The following is a 21,747-nucleotide window of genomic DNA, read 5'->3' as shown; positions in this document are numbered from 1 at the left end:
AATCCCATAGATTTTTTCACAATAATAAGGATATTAACTCCAGTATCCTGGCTAAATTCCAGCTAAGTGAACTATAGTCTGCCTACCTAAATCACACATATATTTTCAGGTATATATGTTCTTCCTCTTCCATTCCTGTGCTCTCCTGTTTGATAGTGCTGTTGTGTGGTGTTAAACAAACAATTGCCATTTTTTCCACCTCAGAAGTGGCTGCAACTCAGTAGTGGGTGAAATGCTTCTCACTGTATTTGTCTTTCACAAAATGATCCCTATGTAAAAAATTTGTGGAATACTTTTGTTTTTTCCCAGGTGAAAGATCCAATAACAATATAAACTTGTAATTTTCTAGATTAACCAGTTCTGAGTTTAATTGCCCTTGAGCAACCCTATCTATCACCTAAGGATATCCTTTGTATTTTCTTTATTTTAAATGAATGTTTCATCTTTTTACCACCTATCCACTTTATACATTTTTCAGCACACTGGAGACTTTATGATTTTTGAATACCTATTATTTTCCTGGACATCCCTCTAGTCATGGTTTGCTGTAAACCTTTTATGTCTCTGGACATCTTTTTTTTTTTTTCTTCTCAGAGCTATTTTTCCTAATTATTCTTTTGATTATTTTCTTGCAGCATCTTGCACTGTAAAACTTTGATGTTCCCCATATATTTTGCTATTATTTTGCATGAGGGGGTTGCTTTGTTATTTTTAATAATGCACTATGTTTAATTGTCTTTGAATAAGTGAGATGGAGCTTGAAAAACTGTGCTGATATGGTAAATCATGCAATGACTGATGAATTGTCATATGGTTGCTATAATCCAAGACAATATAAACAAGCCAATTTGAAGCATGAGAACTAAAGATACAAGAGGAGAGAGTTGTGGACAGCAGTAGTCTCCATGGGCCAATTCCAGTGTTCAAACAAGTTAAAAGAGAGACTTCCAATGAGTTCAGTGGGCATTGAATCAGGATCTCTATATATCTATCCTGCATGGGAGGATCCCAATGGGTCTGTCCAGCATACACAGATCATTTCCTCAGATTAATGGGTACCAGTATTTGGCTCTATGACAGTACATCTGTAGCAATGCCTGCAAAGAGGAAGATTTAAGATTCTGATTAATTCAGACTAACAAATATTTTTAGATTATACAGTAGGTAATTATGGTAAGGATGAAGAATATATCTGTGAGAAAGAACTGAAAAAGCTAGATGTAAAGTACTACATCATGTTCTAGAACTTCTTCAAAATAAATCAGTTCTTAGATTACATAAATGGAATCCACAAATATTTTTCTCTACTTTTACATGGTCTCATCTCATTTATTTTACTGGGGCTTGATCCAGTTTTAATTATAAGTGAAAATAAGTCTCCCATGGATTTCAATGTTAGTAGAATCAGAACCTGAATAAATAATATATAATTTACCAAAAAATACCTTTATATACTATATAGTTATATACTATACCTTTATATACTATATTTTTAATATAAATATTTTTTCTAATATTTCCTTTGTACAGCAGCTGCCATTGTTTTATTGTTTGAATTTGTTTCTATGATGTAGTTGTTTTGTTTGGTATTTCTGTAAGAAAAAATATAATTTGTTAGTTCACTACTTCCATATTAATAATCAGGGGAATTTCTATGGTGAGTAATCTAATTTTGTTTGATGGTTGAAACTTGCCATTCTGCCTGAGCAGAGATATTTATATAAAGCAGAGAATACCAGTCTAGTGGTGGAGTACTTTATGAGGTGGCAATTAAATAAGATTTGGGAATTGATTACACAGTAACTATGAAAATGTTTCCTATGACAACTGTAATGTGTAAAATGCCTTTTCACAGATTCAGCACAATGGCAGGGGAGGAATATGAACCCAATTTTAATAAAGTAGGAAAGCCAGGATACACAGAAAACAAACTTCACCTCTTTCATTCACAAATCACACTTCAACACTTTTATTTACTATAATCAATAGCTCTTATACATTTATTACATTCTTCTGTGTTTACTTGCATTGCTATTAATTTGGCTTAGGCTTACAACTGTTCCATTTCCCTTCAAGTGTGTGAGACAAATTTACACCAAAACAGGGTTGTTTTTATGTGCCTGAGGAAGAAGTTTGGTGCTATTACTTAAAATTAATAGCCTCATATAGTTATTCACTTTTCTTCAATTTTTTACTTTCATGTATTTCCCTACTGTTAGCGTGATGTCATTCACTTCCCGTGTGACCTTGGGCAAGTCACTATACAAACACGTGGTTCCCAGCAAGTTGGGGTGGAAATCTACATTGCATTAGCCTGCCACCACTAACTGTCCATGTAGACCTCACTGCCATGCATTAAAAATTCCCTAGGGCTCTTTGATCTACCCCAGTTTCAAACCAGGGTAGATCAAAGCACACTACAGAACGTTTAGTGCATGACAGCAGAGTCCACACAAACACTTATTGTACAGCAGAGTAATTTACATCTCAAACTAGTTTTTCATTTGTAATAGGGCGTAATAATAATTCCTTTCTTTGAGCCTTTGTCTGTTTATATTTTAAGCTCTTCAGTGCAGGAACTGTCTCTTATTGTGTTTTTATATAGTACCTAGTACAATGGGGCCTGATCTCACAGTATAGAATAAAAGTGGGTACAGAGGCAACCTGCTGAATCCCAGGTGCAGGGTCTGTGGGTTGGAAAAGGTATTCAGAGGGAGATAGAGTTACAGTTGTGCCCATGTTTGCTCTGCAGCCCTTTTCCACATCATCTAGAGGGAAATCTGAGCCTCATGAGGCCTGCCAAGACTTGAGATCTGCTTGGTGTTAAGAAAAAAAATTCCCCATTCCTCCCCACAACATAGTCAGCAGGCATGAGAGGAAGTGGTGGGGAAAGGATTATTTGATGTTTCCGTTGGTGGAGGGATGACAGTATTATTTTATCCCCAGTTCCAATTAATTTATTCTACTGCCCCTGACCAGGGGCTTCTGGGCACCTTTCCTTGCCCCTTTATGTTTCCTTGACTTGAGTCGCACCAGGAATCCTTCCTGGTTGCAGCTATTGCTTCTGACTCAGGGCTTCTTAGTGGGCTACCAAAACTGCTCTTTTATGCTAGCCACTTCCTTTCCTTGTTCTTCTTCCCTGCAAACCTATCTTCTTCTCCCTCCTGCACTCCAACCAGTCTGCCCTGTACTTCCTCTTCTTTACTCTCAGTCAGCCTGTTCTCATTTATAGCAGTATGAATTTATAACACAAATAAAGCTACAATATATCATTTCAGTTAGGGGATGCTGCTTGATTACATTCAGGTGGCTCCAATAGAGTGGGTCCATGGGGGCCCTCTGATACATTTCATCTGGCTGTGAACTTAGCTGTCAAGTGCATTATAGAAGTAAGCTATTATAATTAATAATTATGTTTATTCTGATAGTGTCTCAGGACCAACTGAGAACAGGGCTCCACTGTGCTGGAGGATGCAAAAACACTGCGTAATAGACAGTAAGTTAATTTTAATAGTTTTCTGTTCCTATATTACTTAACTATAGAAAGCTAAAGACTTGTTGACCTTTGTGCACATCCAGAAGATACTTTGTCTAAACAGGAAATTCACTTTACTTTTCTTCTTTTGCTGTTTAATATTTTAGTCTTTTTATTCACTTTTACCTGCATTTGAATGAGTTCCAGTAAATGCTTATAATGTGAAATTATTCTTGCCTTTTAATATATTTCCCCATGTCCCCTTTGATTGTTCAGTAACTAGTGCTGTGTTCATTCTGGTGGGATATGTGACAGAGAATAAGAATGGAACTTTGCCCATGTTGACTGAAACTGGACTAGCTGCTCTTTTATTTAGGAGGGAAAAAAGCTTTTCAAAAGATAATATAAGATTCTGAAATGACTCTTTTTTTTAAAATACATTTTAGCTCCCAAAAATGTGCTAATCACTTTGTGGAAACAAAAAAAAGAAGGGGGATTGATTTCCCAAGGAATCAATGGGAATTAAGTGCCTGACCTGCTTAGGCCCTTTTGAAAATTCCACTAGCTGCGTAATGGCAGATTTTTGGCAACTAAATAACTTTGAAAATCTGGTCCATGTTTCCTTCCCCCAAAGATCTTGGTCATATTTAACAGTTAATTTAAAATTGGTATTCTCTGAAGAAAGGTAAGGTTATAGCGTAAAAGGAAGTTGGATATAGAGAAAATTGACTTGACTAGTAGATTGCTGTTGTGGAATATAGCAAAATCTAATATATATATATATATAATATAGCGAGTTAGATTGGTTGTTTGAGTGTTGTCATTCATTTATTTTTGCAAAGGCTACAGAATATATTTTCTCTAAATGCATATGAGAGATTATTTATTTTGTTATTTATTATTCATTTGGATTTTTTCAATAATAAAAGATTCCGGATTTGACAATTCCTCAGGAAGAATGTTCTACTGCCATCCCTTTCTCTTTGAAATTGAAAAGGAGCCAGTTTAACGGCCTCCCCTGATTGTAACTATGGCAGCATGGCACAGAGAAAGACAAATAAGATTATTCCATATGCAGGGTCAGTCTTAAGGGCAAGTGACCAGAGAGGCCAAGAGAGTAAAAATTGATATTTCTGAAACATCATCCCCATCTCCAGTTCTCTTCTTTACTCAGAGCCCACCTGTCTAATAAAGGACCTTGACTTTTAGGTGTGGGCAATGGGCTTTGCACATCTCTTCTTGATAATAATAGTGTTCCAAAATACAGTAAAAATACAAAGCCCAGACATAAAAGAATATATTTTTCATGTTTACATGAAATTAAAATAAACTCAGACAAGAATAATTAATTTATATTTATTTTCTCCTTATATATTCATCTAATATTTTGCATATGAGCAAGAATGATATCCAGTGACAGATCTTTATTAGCACATGGACTAGCAATAGCTATAGTCACTAGAATACTTACTACTGCATAACCCAGTCCCAGAATTAATTCTACAAAGATCAAAAAGGGGCTCGTTAGTTTTTCTTTTGTGGTGTTGTTTGCTTTTTTGCTGACTTTTAAGTTTTATTTCATTCCAGAGTTTCTGAGCTTTCATAGAAATGTTAATGGAGCTATGCCAATTTAAACCAGTTGAGTATCTGGTCCTTTGATTTAGCATTAAAATCCCATTGTTTTAAGTGTTTCTAAAGAGTATTGTGATCATTCACAGTATGCATTGATCAGGTAATTTTGTGAAAATTCTATATGAGGACCCAAAGAATTATAAATCAATCTCTTTGATATCTAGGAAGATACTGGAACAAATTATTAAACAATTGTTAAGCACCTTGAGGATAATAGGATTTTTATTTATATTCAACATGGATTTGTCAAGAACAAATCATGCCAAACCAACCTAATTTCCTTCTTTGACATGATTATTGACTTAGTACATAGGGAGAAGCAGTAGACATGCTATATTTTGATTTTAGCAAAGCTTTTGACACAGTCCCATGTGATATCCTCATAAACTAGGGAAATATGGTCTAGATGAAACTACCGTAAGATGGGTGCAAAAATGGTTGAAAGTGTGTACTCAAAGAGTAGTTATCAATGGTTAACTGTCAAATGGGGATGTATCTGGGAGGGGTTCTGCAGGGGTTTGTCCTAGGTCCGGTACTAGGCATAGTTTCATTAAAGAATTGGATAATGGAGTGGAAAGCATGCTTATAAAATCTGTGGATGACACCAAGCTCTTTGGAGAAGAGGATTAGAATTTAAAAACAACCGAGACAAATTGAAGAATTGGTCTGAATTATACATGATGAAATTCAGTAAAGACAAGTGCAAAGTATTAGACTTAAGAAGAAAAAAAATCAAAGGAGCTTCTCTTGGAGACAGGCCTTCTAGCTGAAGCAGCCACTGAAGGAAGAACAGTTAGACCTCAAGAAGTGGGCAAGCCTTGAATCGGAGACTGAGAAGCAAACCTGAAGAGAAAGGGCAGGAATCCATCCCAGAAGACTGGTTGATGGCCCAATATTGAGTTATGTTTGCTTTTTTTATAGAACATTTCTGGGGCAGAACCCCTCAACTCCCACTCAGAGGGGGATAAGACTGGAGGTTGGTGCATGAATCAGTGGACACCAGAAATAGAGACTTCTTCCCCCCTACCTCCCAGGGAGACCAGCTGTCATGCTGGGGCACCAAGAAGGTCCATAAGGGGGTGCTGCTCTAGCTACATCACTATAAGGAATGTTTTATGTTAGACATAGAAGATAATTGTCCTACTGTACTAGGCACTTGTAAGGTCTAAGCCGGAATATCATATCCAGTTTTGGGATCACACTTTAAGAAAGAAAGAAGTGAACAAAGGGAAGAGAAACAAAAATGATAGAAGGTTTAGAAAACATAACCTATGAGATAAAATTAAAAAATTGGGTATGTTTAGTCTTGAAAAAAGATGACTGAGGCTACATCTACAATTGCAGTTAGAGACTACATCACAGTTACATGTGTGTACTGCTAAAGCATGTACCCCATATCTGTGCTGAGTGTCCACATATGCCATGCTCGATATGGGTATAGACGGTACAGGCATATATCTGCATTCACACTGCCCCATTTTGGTGTATGATCTTAGCACTAAAATTTCAGGGGCGATATCCCAGATTTCTGTCCCAGAGAGAATGTTTCTTTTCTTGGTGACTCCTCTACATATTGCTGAGTGGAAGGGTTCAGTGAGCTATGAACGTGGCCCACACCCATTTTCACAGACGTTAAACCTCAGGAACCAGCTTGAACTTCTGCTACACCAAAAAATTGCTGAATTATACTTACAGCATTGGGTGGCAATCTGAGAGAAAATTGACTGTATACTATGCTCACAATTGGAGTTCCCATGCAAGAGGAACAGATAACCACAGAAAATGTTGACCCACATCCTCACCCCTGTGCATTGACAGAAAGTCTAACCTCTCTGTTCAGTGAATAGTATTGAGAGGGACATGAAAACAAAGTCACTGCAGAAATGTATTTTCTTCCCTGAAATTTTAGATTAATGTTACAAGCCAGTCATCTCTCCACCGCTAATGGACAGCAGAATGGAGGCATCACCCATCCCCACTTCTCCCATCTTCTGCAGACTGGCTCACCATGGGGAGAGGAAAGACACTAGGGACTAGGAATAGTACAAGATATTTGAAATAGTCACAGTGAGAATGGACTGCTCTCACTTGCCTTAGGCAAACAAACTGTTCCCTTTCCCTTCCCAGACCCACACCCAAGCAACCTAACCCCCCTCCACACATCTCCCATTGACTAAGGGAAGGGAAGGGGGTGCTTTGGGGTCTTTGAGCAACTATAAATGGCATAAAACTGTTTTTTCCTCACCCATGCCTGTTCAGAACCCCCACCTTCTCTCATCACTTAAATATACTCAAAAGTCTAGGTTAAAAACAAACAAAAAAACCCCCACAGAATAGATTTTGGTTTTGTTCATGAAGAATGGTATGCCTGGAGGAGGCCTAAAAGTAAAGATTTAAGCCAAAATACATTCATCCCAGAATAGTTGGCTTTGTGGGCTGAATTCCTCAATTAGTATGAAAATTGTGTATGTACCTAGGTACTATGGACAGAATATATTAGAGATAGGCATACAGAGAAAGAAGGAGGTATTTGTAAATTCAAGGTAAGATCAGGGTAGTCACACAAGCACAGGGTGAAGAGTATCATTATTTTGGCTGCTGTGAGCATGGTTGATTACAAGGGTGTACAGTAGAACTTCAAAGATATGAACACCTCGGAAATGGAGGTTGTTCGTAACTCTGAAATGTACGTAACTCTGAATAAAACATTATGGTACAGCACCCTGCAGTCAGTGTCTTCCGGCTGAGGCTGGGAGAGATCTCTGCTAAGGTGAGAAGTACTGCCTGGTTTGCAAGCAGCTCCCTGCCCTATTCCTGTACCTTGCCTTTGGGCTGAACTGGGGGGGGACCTGCCCCACACCCTTGGCACTACAAGCTCCAGCCCTTAACTGCCTCTTCCCCGGGCATGCCTTACTCAGTGCACAGCTTGCCACGCTCCAGAGGCAGCACATGGCAGGTGGTTAATGCCAGTCGGCTGCCAGGATCCCTCCTTTGCACTCCTAGAGGTCCTGGCAGGACCCAGGAGTGCAGCCACGGGCAAAGCTTGGTTCGCATAGGTGCACAGACTGTGGCCCTTTAAAACTCTTTGAGAGTGCAGCTGTCTCCCACTCCAGTTACAAGCCAGGCTTTGGCTGCAACCTTCAGTTCCTTGCGTCAGCAGGGAGCTTTCTTTCCTGGACTCTAGAGCCTGTAACGGGTGGTGGTGGAAACAGCTTCCCGCTCCCAGTAGGATGGGGTGGGAGGGAGTGAAACAGTGCCCTTGGATTATAGTAACAGCGCAGACTCCGGATTGTTTCTGCTCTGCATGACAACCTTGCAATATAGGCACAGTATTTGTTTTCTTTCCCCTCCACTGCTGCCTGATTGCTTACTTCCTGTTTCACAGGGTGTTCGTTTGACTGGCCAGTTCATAACTCTGGTGTTCATATCTTTGAGATTCTACAGTAATTATCTTTAAGTATGTTCCAACGTAAGTCTTTGGTATTAAATGTCTATTTTCATTTTATAAATAATAAATAGCTAGGTGTTTGATAGCTGTTAAATTTGGGGGCATGTTGTGTCATGCTTGTGTATATATATTGAGCCAGGACTTCAGGTGGCATAAATTACTGAAGCTCCTCTGGCCCATTATTTTTCAGTGTGTTATATTTGAAAGTTACACTTTTTAGTAAATAAAATTCACATTCCTGTAAAAATACCATATAGTATAATTTTTGGGTTCTGTCTCTTACGGTGAACACTTTGTTCTGTATCATCATAACTGAGAGCGCACAAATAAGATTATTTCTGATGAGTGCTACTTGGTCCCAGGCCACTGTCTCCCCTGCTTTGACTGAACACAAAACATAAAACAACAACAAAAATACTGATTCATTGAAATTTACTTAGCAAATGAAACTCATGGGCAGAAGACTGAAACAACAGTGGTCCATATATGATCCAAATCCATCTGCCAATAGCACAAATGCTGGAATATACCATCAGGGTAGAGGAAATATAGAAAATGTTCTATCCTAAAATCGCAAAATTTTGCAAAATTCCTAACTAGCAATACTATTGCATAACAAAAACTGATTATCCAGTACAACTGGCATAATCCATACATTGGATCCAAACACCAATCACTGTGTAGTGCTTTTATCCTTCTTTACAGACAATATCAGGTCACTATGAGAGGAACTCAACAAGGTAGAAAATTCTAAGCCAGCAAAATTACATTAACTACACCACCACATCTGATGGAGATGGGCACAATCACACCCACTGAATCTCAGGAATCCCTAAAAAATATTCAAGTCACCATCTGCAAAGCAAATCTGTGCCCCCCAGGGTGCCTGAAAACAGCATAAGAAGAATTGCGGCCACTGATAATTCAAATCACGGGTGCCTTCTGCACACATGCAAATCTGCCAACCTCCTAGAAAAATCAATAGCCTGCCCCTTTCCGAAAATATCAAAATTCAATTCATAATACCTTTCAACAACCACCCTATCTTCATCCTCCCATTCAAAGGTGAAATCATTGAGAAAATAGTGTGATATCTGCCAATATCCTGGATGAGTTATAGTTGGTCGTCAGAGGGGGCACACCATGGAGACAACACTGACGGCACAAAAAGAGATGGCATCATGGCAAAGGCAAAAGACCACATATTAATACTCATATTCATTGGCTTCTCTGCAGATTTCAACATAGCCAGCCACAAGGCACTTTCAAGCATGGAAAAGAAATGATTAGAAAACTCTATGTAGGCTGATTTGGTTAACCTGGGAAATGCCTAGACACTACAGTGTTAGTTACTATAGTTGGATAGTAAGTAATGTGTTAGGCATTGATTCAGCAAGGTCCTTAAACGTGTACTGACCTTTAAGCAAGCATTGACTTCAGTAAAACTGTTCATGTGCTTAAAATTAGGCACATGATTATGTGCATTGCTGAATCAGGGCCTTAGTCGGTAAGACAAATTTATGAATAAAGCAGGCCTTACTGAATGAATGGCCAATACACAGTTTCCACTTTTGCTATGCATAGTGATTCGTGAATTCACTTGCTGTAAACATTGTCCTTAGAATAATTATTTCCTCTGAAGTGGGATTATCTGGCAAATTGAGTCACCAGCCAATGTGTCGCCTTGTGACTAGGTGTGGCATAGCAAGGTTTTTTCTTAATGGCTTTGCCCACTGGCTCTCCGGGTCCACTGGTGGTCCCCTTTATTTTAGGACTTGGCCCTTTGGCCAGGTCAACTTTAGACTCAGCTCTCTGGGGTAAACCAGAGATTTACTCAATGATTTCATTACCTCACATCAGATCAACAGTCCTGGTCCAGGCCCAACAGTCCTTTTGGCCCCTGGTATCTGGGCTCTTCATGCTTGTGTCCTCAGTGAGGCTGCAGGAGAACCAAGTCCTTCCCTCTACTATGGTTTCCAGCCCAAGAACCATGTAGCAAGCAGGTAAGGTCTACCTTTTCACACCTCTTACTTCTTCCCTGGGCTACTTCCTACATCAGCCCGCCTTCTCCTCAAGAGGCTCACATGCTCAGCAGGGGTCTGGCCTGGGGTCAAGCCCCTGGTGTCACTTCCCAGTGTAACAAAGAACAGAAAAGTACATTAACAGCATGTAAAGTGGCACCAGCTTCTCTGTTCCACAAGGGTCCTTCAACCATCTGTACTATTGCTCCATGTTCATAGGAAACAAGCAACTTGGCTCTGTGCTGTTGAAAAGGTTAATGAGAGGTCTGTTAACTTTTCTAGACTGATGCCCTCTGAGATGGGCTTCTCCCTTTTAAACTCCTCCTCCGAGTCTGGCATGTTTCTCAAGGGTGGTCTGGGCTTGCCTCAGCCCATAGCTTCTTTGACTCCTTGTCTATTGCTGTATTGCATAACTCATCACAGGGTACTTCAAAGAAGAGGTTTTCAAAGAGGGTTTACAAACAGAAAAATCAGAGCTGGGGTACTTAAAACCACATTTATGAAAGACCAGCATATAGCAGATTTTTAAGAGGGCAAGAGATCCTGAACTAATCTTGGAAAGATTGCAAAAATTTCACCCTATCAGTGCATTGATATGTACTGATAGTTTGGATTTGCCTGTGAAAGCTTCAATCAGAATAACCATAATCAATATTTGGCCTTCAGTATCTACTTTTCCCCCTCAAAATGAAATTGGTGATTAACCTGAAATTATTTTGTGCACTGAGGCTGAAAAGAATCAACTGGAATAAAGCAACAACAACTATTTCCATCACATCTAAATTTAAAAGATTAACTAAGCCTCATCTGTCTTACTCAGAGTTAAACACTCCTTGCTCCTATATCCTGAATAAAAGATTGTGACTGTTTATCATTAGAAAGCACAGTTGAGTCCTGTCAAACTATTCTACTCCAGAAGAAATATAATGTTTAGCAGAACTGTGTGAGATTCAATGGCTTCAGTTCGCAGGAATTTTTATACAAATTTTTATTTTGGTTTAGATAGATTTGAATCCCTTCAGTTTTGCTTTGTTCTTATCATGAATAGAGCTCAATCAATAATTGTTTTTTCTTTTGTAGATAAACCGAAAAATCAAAACAAAAAAATGTTATTAGGTGACCCAGAATGGAATTTTGTCTTCACCTTTTTTCTAAAAAAATAATTGTTTCTGATTGAACAGCAAACATTTCACTTCAAACAAGTGAAACAAAGATTTCTTCCCCATTTTATTTCCGTTTCATTTTTGAAGGGTTGTTCTTACCTCCACCGTAAAAATCCGGATAGTTTTTTAAAGAAAGCATTGTTTTGAAAAATAAAGTCAAAATGTTTCATTTCAAAAATGTCAAAAACCTAAACATTTTGACAGCTTCAGAAGTGTAGGTACTGGGAATTTTTTTGCCAAAATTTACCCCAAATGGCACTTTCTATTATCTAACCTATTCACCCTGAAAAATCAGTTATTTTCAGGAATCAAACCCCACATTTTTGGAGCAAAATCAATATATTTTTGGAGATGCTTTGAAGGGTATTAACAAAACAAGGCAATTATCAAGTGATCCACCCATCCTCTGTTGTCCTATCTCAGCCTCTGGCAGTAAGAGGCTAGGAACACCTGGAGCATGGGATCGTATCCAGGACCATCTTAGCTAATAGCTATTGAGGGACCTATCTTCCATGAATTTTTCTTATTCTTTTCTGAACCAGTTATAGTGTTTGCCTTTTCAACATTCCCTGGCAATGAGTTCCACAGGTCAATTGTGTGTTGTGTGAAGAAGTACTTCCTCTTTTTTTTGTTTTATCCTGTTGCCTATTAATTTCGCTGGGTGACCCCTAGTTCTTGTGTTATGTGAAGAGGTAAATAACACTTCCTTATTCACTTTCTCCACATCATTTCTAATATATGTTTTTTGAGATGGGGCAACCAGAATTGCATGGAGTATTCAAGCTGAGGCTGTTCCATGGCTTTCTATAGTGGCTTTGTGATATTTACTGTCTTCTTATCTATCTCTTTCGTAATGGTTCCTAATATTCTGTTCTTTGCTGCACATTGAGGAGATGTTTTCAGAGAACTACCTACAGGGACTCCAAAATCTCTTTCTTGAATAGTAACAGCTAATTTAGAGCCCTTTGTTTTGTATGTATAGTTGAGATTCTTTCCCAATGTGAATTACTGTGCATTTATCAACACTGAATTTCATCTGCCATTTTGTTTCCCAGTCACCCAATTTTGAGAGATTCCTTTGTAACTCTTCAGTCCACTTTGGACTTTACTATCTTAAGTAATTTTGTATTGTCTGCAAATTTTGCCACCTCACACTTTACCTCTTTTTCCAAATCATTTATGAATATATCTAACACACTGATTCCAATACATATCACTAGGGGACATTGCTATTTACCTCTCTCCATTCTGAAAACTACCATTTATTCCTACCCTTGTTTTCCTGTCTTTTAACCAGTTAACCAGTTACTGAACTATGGCAGGATCTTCCCTCTCATCCCATGACTGCTTACTTTGCCTAAGAGTCTTTAGTGAGGGACCTTATTAAAGGCTTTCTGAAAGTCCAAGTACACTATATCCACTGGATCAATCTTATCCACTTGTGTGTTGATCCCCTCAATGAATTTTAATAGTTTGGTGAAACATTATTTCCCTTTACAAAATCCATGTAGATTTTTCTCCAACGAATCGTGCTTATGTATGTGTCTGATCATTCTGTTCTTACTATAGTTTCAACCAATTGCCTGGTATTGAAGTTAGGAAGACCAGCCTCTAATGTCCAGGATTGCTTCTGGAGCTTTTTTAAAGATTGGTTTCACATTAACTATCCTCCAATCACATGATACAGAAGCCTTTTTAAGTGATAGGCTACCTACCGCAGTTAGTAGTTCTGCAACTTCATATTTGAGTTCCTTCAGAACTCTTAGGTGAATACCATCTGGTCTTAGTCACTTATTACTGTTTAATTATCAATTTGTTCCAAAACCTCCTCTATTGACACCTCAATCTGGGACAGTTCCTCAAATCCATCACCACAAATGAATGGATCAGGTGTGGGAATCTTCCACACAGTCTCTGCAGTGAAGATTGATGCAAAGAATTCATTTAGACAATGGCCTTGTCTTCCCTGAGTGCTCCTTTAATACCTTGATTGTCCAGTCCCCCCCCCCCCCCCCCCGATTGTTTGGCAAGTTTCCTGCTTCTTAAAAAAAATGTACTTAAAAAAAAAATTACTTTTAGTTTTTGAGTCTTTTGCTAGTTGCTCTTCAAATTCTTTTTTGGCCTGCCTAATTATACTTTTACATTTTACTTGCCAGAATTTATGCTCCATTCTATTTCCCTCAGGAAATTTTTCAATTTTTCAGGATTGTTTTTTGTCTCTAACCACCTTTTTCACTTGTTCGTTTGCCATGATGACTTTTGTTTGGTCCTCTGACTATTTATTTTAATTTGGGGTATGCCTTTAATTTGAATTTCTATTATGGTGTTTTTAAAGATTTTCCATGCAGCTTGTGGGCATTTCCTGTTCCTTTTAATTTCCATTTAACTAGCTTCCTTATTTTTGTTTAGTTCCCCTTTCTGCAGTTAAATGCTACTGATGTGGTTAAATTTAATTATATTATGGTTGCTATTACCAAGCACTTCAGCTGTATTCACCTCTTAGACCAGATCATGTGCTTCACTTAGGACTAAATCATGTATTGCCTCTCCCCGTGTGGGTTTCAGGACTAGCTGTTCCAAGAAGTAATCATTAATGTTGTCAAGAAACTTTTATCTCTGCATCCCATCCTGAGGTAACATAGTTAAAATCCCCAACTGGTACTGGGATTTCTGTTTTTGTAACCTCTGTAGTCTCCCTGAGCATTTTACATTCACCATCACTATCCTGGTCAGATTGTCAGTAATACATTCCTTGTGCTATATTTTTATTATTCAAGTATGAAATTTCTATGCTGCTTTAGGAAATAGAGCTTACAAAGTACAGGTCAAAATGAGCCAGAGATATAAAGAAGACATTTTTGTCAGAGGGATTCACCTGTTGAAAGAACTTCAGAGAGATCAGAATAGTCTTGAATCTGACTCATTTCAGACAAAGCATTTCCACCATAGCCATTATCAAAATGTATATAAGATATTACCAACAAAAAACGACATTAAAAACATTATTAATTTAATATCAGCTTTTTGCTGCTGAAGTATATTATAATGCAGATTTCCAGACGCTGCTTATCAAATGCTTATCAATTATGTCCTTATTAGCATAAATGTGTTTGTGTTAGTTTTCATATTTGTCCTTATTTTTCATATTATGCAGAAATCTCATGTAGCTTTTCACATCAAGATTTGCAAATGAGTATTCCAGAAGGAGCAAATTGATTTCTCAAGAGTAGGAACTAGCAGGGAAACCGTCTCTTTCAGTTAACCAACAGAGCTTCTTTTTTAAAAAGGAAACAATAAAAAGGGATGGGGATGGAAAGAAACCTTTTTTAATCACCTGAGCTTTGTTCTGATACTCTCATATCTCCTTTTAGTTAGTGTTCAAAATAATGTTGGTGTCAGCTGGTAGAGGTTGACTCTAAATGTCAGACTTAGGGCCTGCTTTTCAATTGTTTTATACATTTACACCTGTGCCATGGGACTGAAAAATGTACTATTCTGCCCTAATAGTATTTTACATGCACTTTGCATTCACTTTTGACCGGTGTCAATGACTACCTAAATGAAAAGCCTTCTGACCCTTTGGTAGCATGCCAGAGAACCTGAGGATATTTCCTTTGAACACAGTTCTGGGGGTGGAAAAGATTTTTTATTTTTACAAAAAAATTGGGGGAAGAAATAGATACCTCTTTCTGATGGCAGGAATTAGAAGCAGACAATTATGTGTTGCTATGGTTCAGAAGGTTTTAGTATTAAACTTCAAGAAATTCAGAAAATTCTTTCAACTGTTCTTTCACTGTAAAATGTAAAAATAACAGTAAATCTTCTTGGCAATTACTTCAGTATCTCATGGCAGGCAGTTGGCTGCAGTTTGAACAACATTCTGTGAAGTGAACACAGCAAAGATGACACCCATTAAGTATTAGCCAAATTTATTTCTCAACTTCAGATTAAATATGAAAATCTTTATAAATATAGCCCTACAAGTCTTAACAAACTGCAAAAAGCAAGACATTCCTAGAGATTGCACCATTGCCCCTAATATTACCAGGGCTTCAAATCAGTGCATGATGTTAACTGCCATGTAAAATAAATCTTTCTTTTTTCTGGCTTAAACCAATGTTAAAGTGAGACTCGAAATACTCATAGGGAAATTAAAAATTATTTTATTTACATGTACTAATAAAACACTCTTTAAAAGTTTCAAAATGTGCATTTTTAATAGTGTTTTGTTTAATTTTTGCACTTCCTGTAGCACAAAGGGAAAAGTTATTTTTATTTTCTTACACAAAATTTTGTGCTTCTGGCTTCTATGTTTTACCTTTTTTAAGTATATCAGAAGCAGGGCCACTGGATGATCGAGATGCTAAAGGAGCACTCAAGGAAGACAAAGCTATTGCGGAGAAACTAAATGAATTCTTTGCATCCGCCTTCACGACTAAGAATGTGAGGGAGATTCCTAACCTGAGCCACTGTTTTTAGGTGACAAATCTGAGGAACTGTCCCAGATTGATCTGTCATTAAAGGAGGTTTTGGAACAAATAGATAAATGAAACAGTAATAAGTCACCAGGACCAGATGAGTTCTTAAGCAACTCAAATGTGAAATTGCAGAACTACTAACTGTGGTATGTAAGCTATCATTTAAATCAGCTTTTTTATCACCTAACTGGAGGGTGCCAATTTTTCAAAAAGCCTACAGAGGTGATCCCGGAAATTACAGGCCAGTAAGCTTAACTTCAGTACCAGGTAAATCAGTTGAAACTATATTAAGAATAGACTTACCAGACACATCAATTAACATGATTTATTGTGGAAGACTCCACGTGGTTTTGGTAAATGGAAATCGTGCCTCACCACTCTATCAGAATTCTGTTGAGGAGGTCAACAAGAATGTGGGTGATCAAGTGAATATAGTGTACTTAGACTTTCAGAAGCCTTTGACAAGTTCCTTCAGCAAGGGCTCTTAAGCAAAGTAAGCAGTCATGGAATAAAGAGGGAAGGTCCTCATCTGGATCAGTAACTAGTTAAAAATAGGTAACAAAGGGTAGGAATAAATGGTTAGTTTTCAGAATGGAGAGAGGTAAATAGTGGTGTCTCCCAGGAATTTGTACTGGGACCAATGCGGTTCAACATATTAATAAATGATCTGGAAAAAGGGGGTAAACAGTGAGGTGGCAAAATTTGCAGGTGATACAAAACTGCTCAAGATAGTTAAGTCCAAAGCAGACTGTGAAGAGTTACAAAGGGATCTTAGAAAATGGGTGACTGGGCAACAAAATGGCGGATAAAATTAACCATTGATAAATACTAAGTAATGCACATTGGAAAATATAATTCCTAGTATACATATAAAATGATGGGGTCTAAATTAGCTGTTCCCAATCATGAAAGAGATCTTGGAGCCATTGTGGACAGTACTTTGAAAACATCTACTCAATTTGCAGTGGCAGTCAAAAAAGCTAACAGAATACTGAGAATTATTAGGAAAGGGATAGATAATAAGACAGAAAATATTATGTTGCCTCTTTATAAATCTATGGTACGCCCATGGCTTGAATACTGTATGCAAATCTGGTCACCATATCTCAAAAGAGGTATATTGGAGTTGGAAAAGGTAAAAAAAAGGGCAACCAAAATGATTAAGGGTTTGGAACATCTTCCATATGAGAAGAGATCAATAAGACAGGGACTTTTCACCTTGGAAAAGAGTCACCTAAGGGGGAATATGATAGATGTCTATAAAATCATGATTGGTGTGAAGAAAGTAAATAAAGAATTATTATTTACTCCTTCTCATAACAGTAAATGAAATTAATGGGCAGCAGGTTTAAAACGAAGAAAAGGAAGTTTTTTTTCAAACAATGCACAATCAACCTGTGGAACTCCTTGCGAGAGGATGTTGTGAAGGCCAAGACTACTATGGTGCTTAAAAAAGAACTAGATACGTTCATGACAGATAGGTCCATCAATGGCTATTAGTGAGGTGGGAAGGGATTGCTATTTCACAAAAGTTGGGAATTGGCAATGGGATGGATTACTTGATTTCCTGTTCTGTTCGTTTCCTCTGAAGCATCTGGCATTGGTCACTGTTGGAAGACAGGCTACTGGGCTAGATTGACCATTGGTCTGACACAGTATAGTTATGCTTATGTTCATTCTGCACTGCAGAGAAATGTTTAAATGAATGAAAAAAAAACTTCTCAAAACGTTTCTTTTCATATTAGTTTTGTCAACATTTTTGGTGATGGAGGGGGAAGTTTGAAGCAGGTTAAAACTACTTGGCAGTATTCCCTTTAAATTAGAGGGCAAATCTGACTAATTTTTTTAACAGTACAAGGAAAAGCTCATTGAGAAATTGGTAGAGGATTTAGACTAGAGTTAGTCAGAAAATAGAATTTCCAGCCCATGACAAATTGTAACATTTTCAGATTTCCTTTCATCCCTTTCATTGTGTGATGAAAAATTATCCCATTAAACATTTGTTGACCAGCTTTAACATAGAGGGAGTGAGAAGACGCCATCACAATGCTCCAGGCAAGAGAAATTAAGAGTTCTTGCCTGGCAGCACTTTGCTCCAAGGTCCTATGCAGTTTTAATTATCTCTGTGCAATTATCTTGTTTTTAAAAATAGAATCATATAAATTAAAGATTGAGAAGGCATATAGATCATGTAGTCCATCTCCTTCCCAATATAGGATTATTCTCAACAGTGTTTTTCAAATGTTTTGTCCAGCTTACTTTTACATATCCCAAGAAATAAGTCTTCCGTTTGTCTTGCGAGATTAATGAGCCCCGTTGCCATGTTGCCAACTCTCGTGATATGTGGTGTTTTCCTTAAGGCTCCTGGATTTATGGAAAGCTTTAAAAAATGACCCAAAAATGTGATTCGTAAACCAGAATGCAAATAAAAAGAATTAAAAAAAAAATCTCATGCTTCTTGGGGGCCCGACTCATGATTTTTGAATGTTTCGAGTTGGTAATAATACCAGGAGGTATGCTGACGTCTGTTGAAGGCCTAGATTGGCCTGAATTGCTTGACTGAGTTGCCTGACCACAGGTGAGTTGCTTGACCACTGTTTGAGGCCTAGCCTCAGCAGCCTGACTGTTTTTTTACAATTAGCAGAGACCAATAGAGTGCTGAGTAACCTTGTGGTATCTCAGTTTCTGTGCACCACAGCAGATAGTAAATAGTGTGGATTTTGTACAAAACAGCAAATAGTTTGTTAGCTTATAGTTGTATATAGATAAAGATGAACAAGGACAAAAGTTTATATATTTAACATTAAGGTGTGTTCTTTCCCATCGCCTCTCCCATTACCAGATGTTGTTTTGCTCCAATTATGGTAAGAACATAAATATATAGTTAGTATTAACAATGAAGTATAGAGAAAGTGAAGGACATAAGAACGTCACCCAAGATAAGCTAATGAAAGGACAATGTGTACAGAGAAATATAAAAAGCCACCACACAAGAAAGGGGATGCGCTTCATCGCCGCCTATTGTGCAGGAGATGCTGTCGCCATGATTCCCTGGCAGGGCTCTTGTAGCAAGCCATTCTTGTAGACAGCCTCTGGTGTGAACACATAATTCTTTGGATCTAGTGAGTATGATATGTTGTAGTTAATTTTTAGCTTTGTATTGAACTATCTAAGAAATCCGTACACATTAAACCTTACTGATCTGCAAATCTGGCATACTGTGTCTCACTGGTAACTTCACACAGATCATAATGTCCTGCAACAATATCCAGCCAAAGTTGTTTAGCCCATTCTTTCCTCTTCCTTTTCACCCTCTTCTGTAGTATGCTGTGACACATTTATTAGTATTTAGTATTAGCATATTAATTTGCTGAAATATAGTAAGACAGTTCTATACCTGCAATGGGCCTGCATTGCAAAATGTTTGTAGGTTCTGGTCCTAGGTTTGAAGTAACGTAACAAAGGTTGACAAAGACTGTTGTAAAGGAATATTGGGGGAGGAGGTCTAGAATAGTCATTATGAGTTATTCTTATGGCTACAAACCTTGTTGATTCTTTTTTTATATTTTGTTTTGGTTTACTTAATATAGTGTTGACTAAGCCAAAGCCCCATGGTTCTTTGTAGCCAAACCATAGGCAAAATGGAAAAGAAATTTTAATTACATTGATTGTTAAATGCTGTAAGGGCACTTACCAGATAAGGAATGGCCTTGTCATGGTTTGTGGAGCTGACTCTTGTAAACAGAATATATTGGGAAAACACCTTTCATAAACCTACTTATTTATCAGAAAGGTAAATTATTTTATTGCTAACTACCAGAGAATAGATGCATTCAGCTCTCACAAGAAAAAATATGTACTAATTCATGAGATTTGTTTGTTATAAATGTGACTAAAAAGGAGATGATGTATAACCAGAATAAGAAAGTAGTTAATAGTGAATAAGTATAGTACATTATATTTAGAGTGCTTTATATTCATTCTGAATTACATAACTCTAAAAACTGTACTATAGTTATATGCTGTAACCTTTGCATGGCTCCTGCTCTGTACACTGTAGAAGAATACAAGTCTTGAGAAATACATTCAACCCACATGTCTTTAGGTAATTTGTTATGCTTGGCTACTGCAGACAATCTGTCTCACAAATATATATGGAGCGAAATAAGAAAAGGTTTTTAAAGATTATAGTGTTAGTCAGTATTACATAGCATATCAAATATTTTATATAACTATCAATTTTATTCATGTTTAGCTTTTCCCAAAGTGTTTTTTACTTATGTTAAACTATTTAACTAAGGAGAGATGTGCAGTGTTATACAGAGACAATCAAAAGGGACAGGACAAGACACATGATTTTGGTGATTCTCAGCTAATATGCCCCCTGTATCAACCTGTAACTTGTGTACATTGTCTCTAAAGTTTTGCTGACTTTTGAAATGCTATGGTCAAAGCAAGATAAGAAACTGGTTACAATCTCTGTCTTGTGTACTGGAGAGTCTGTGCCAGTCCAGAAAAAGGCCTTCAGAAACATGCAAAACAAGATAGATAAGAAGGATATGTTAGGTTTGAAGTAATGCAGAGAAATGGTGTAAAAACCACACTATATATAGAAGTAGATTAAAGATCAGATTTTGTGTTAGTTGGCCAGCTGCACTACTGCCTCCCAGGCTGATCAATACAGGTAATTTATTGATCTTCCTTTCTGTATTATGCTTTTTAATCTTTGATTAATAATTTTTATTAATAAAGTTAATTAAGCCAAGATATTTGACGTCTTTTGTTATTGAATTAAATTGAACAAATATACATTTGTAAACAGAATGAGAAGGCAAAATGGGGAAAAAAATATAGTCACATTTGGCCTGATTCTGTTCCCATTCACATAAATAGAAAGACTCTTATTGATTTTCACTGGGACCCTATTGTACAGTATTATCCTTTAGAGTTGTCTGGAACAGGACAATGGGTACTTCAACCTCATAGGGCAATTCATAAAACTGTTATATCTCTTGTCCAATTTTACCCAGCTGCTTTTGGTTTCCTTCTCCCTCAATCTTTTCTACATATTGGCTATATCATTTTCTTGTTTCTGCATATTTGTGTATCTTGCTATTTGATTCTTTCTCCTGGTCATTCATTTAGCATACCGTATAGTGTGACCAAGACTAGGCCTTGTGTCAATCACAGTTGTCGAGTACTTATAATTTCCCTCCTATTCCATCATATCCAGTTTCTATTACATTCTGACTTGGGCTGAGTTGCCCAATTAAAAAATTCATCAACAATAATTTACTAGCTAATAATTTATTCCACTTAGTTTTATGCATTGCTATGTTTCACAAGATTTACTGAAGTTCAATTCGATTATGTCTACTGCTTTGCTGTTGTCAGCTATCATTGTCATTTCCTTGAGAAAATTAATCAGATTAGTGATGCATGACCTTCTCTTTATAAATCAGATATGACAGGCTGGCAATCCTTGACCATACCCTACCTGGCCAAATATTCTTTGGCCATAATCACTCTA

The sequence above is a fragment of the Emydura macquarii genome, unplaced genomic scaffold, assembly GCF_026122565.2.
Source record: "Emydura macquarii macquarii isolate MOO-44397 ecotype Brisbane River unplaced genomic scaffold, CSIRO-AGI_Emac_v2 contig_2362, whole genome shotgun sequence".
Taxonomy (NCBI): Eukaryota; Metazoa; Chordata; order Testudines; family Chelidae; genus Emydura; species Emydura macquarii.
The sequence above is the reverse complement of the archived record's forward strand: the minus strand, read 5'-3'. Positions refer to the sequence as shown.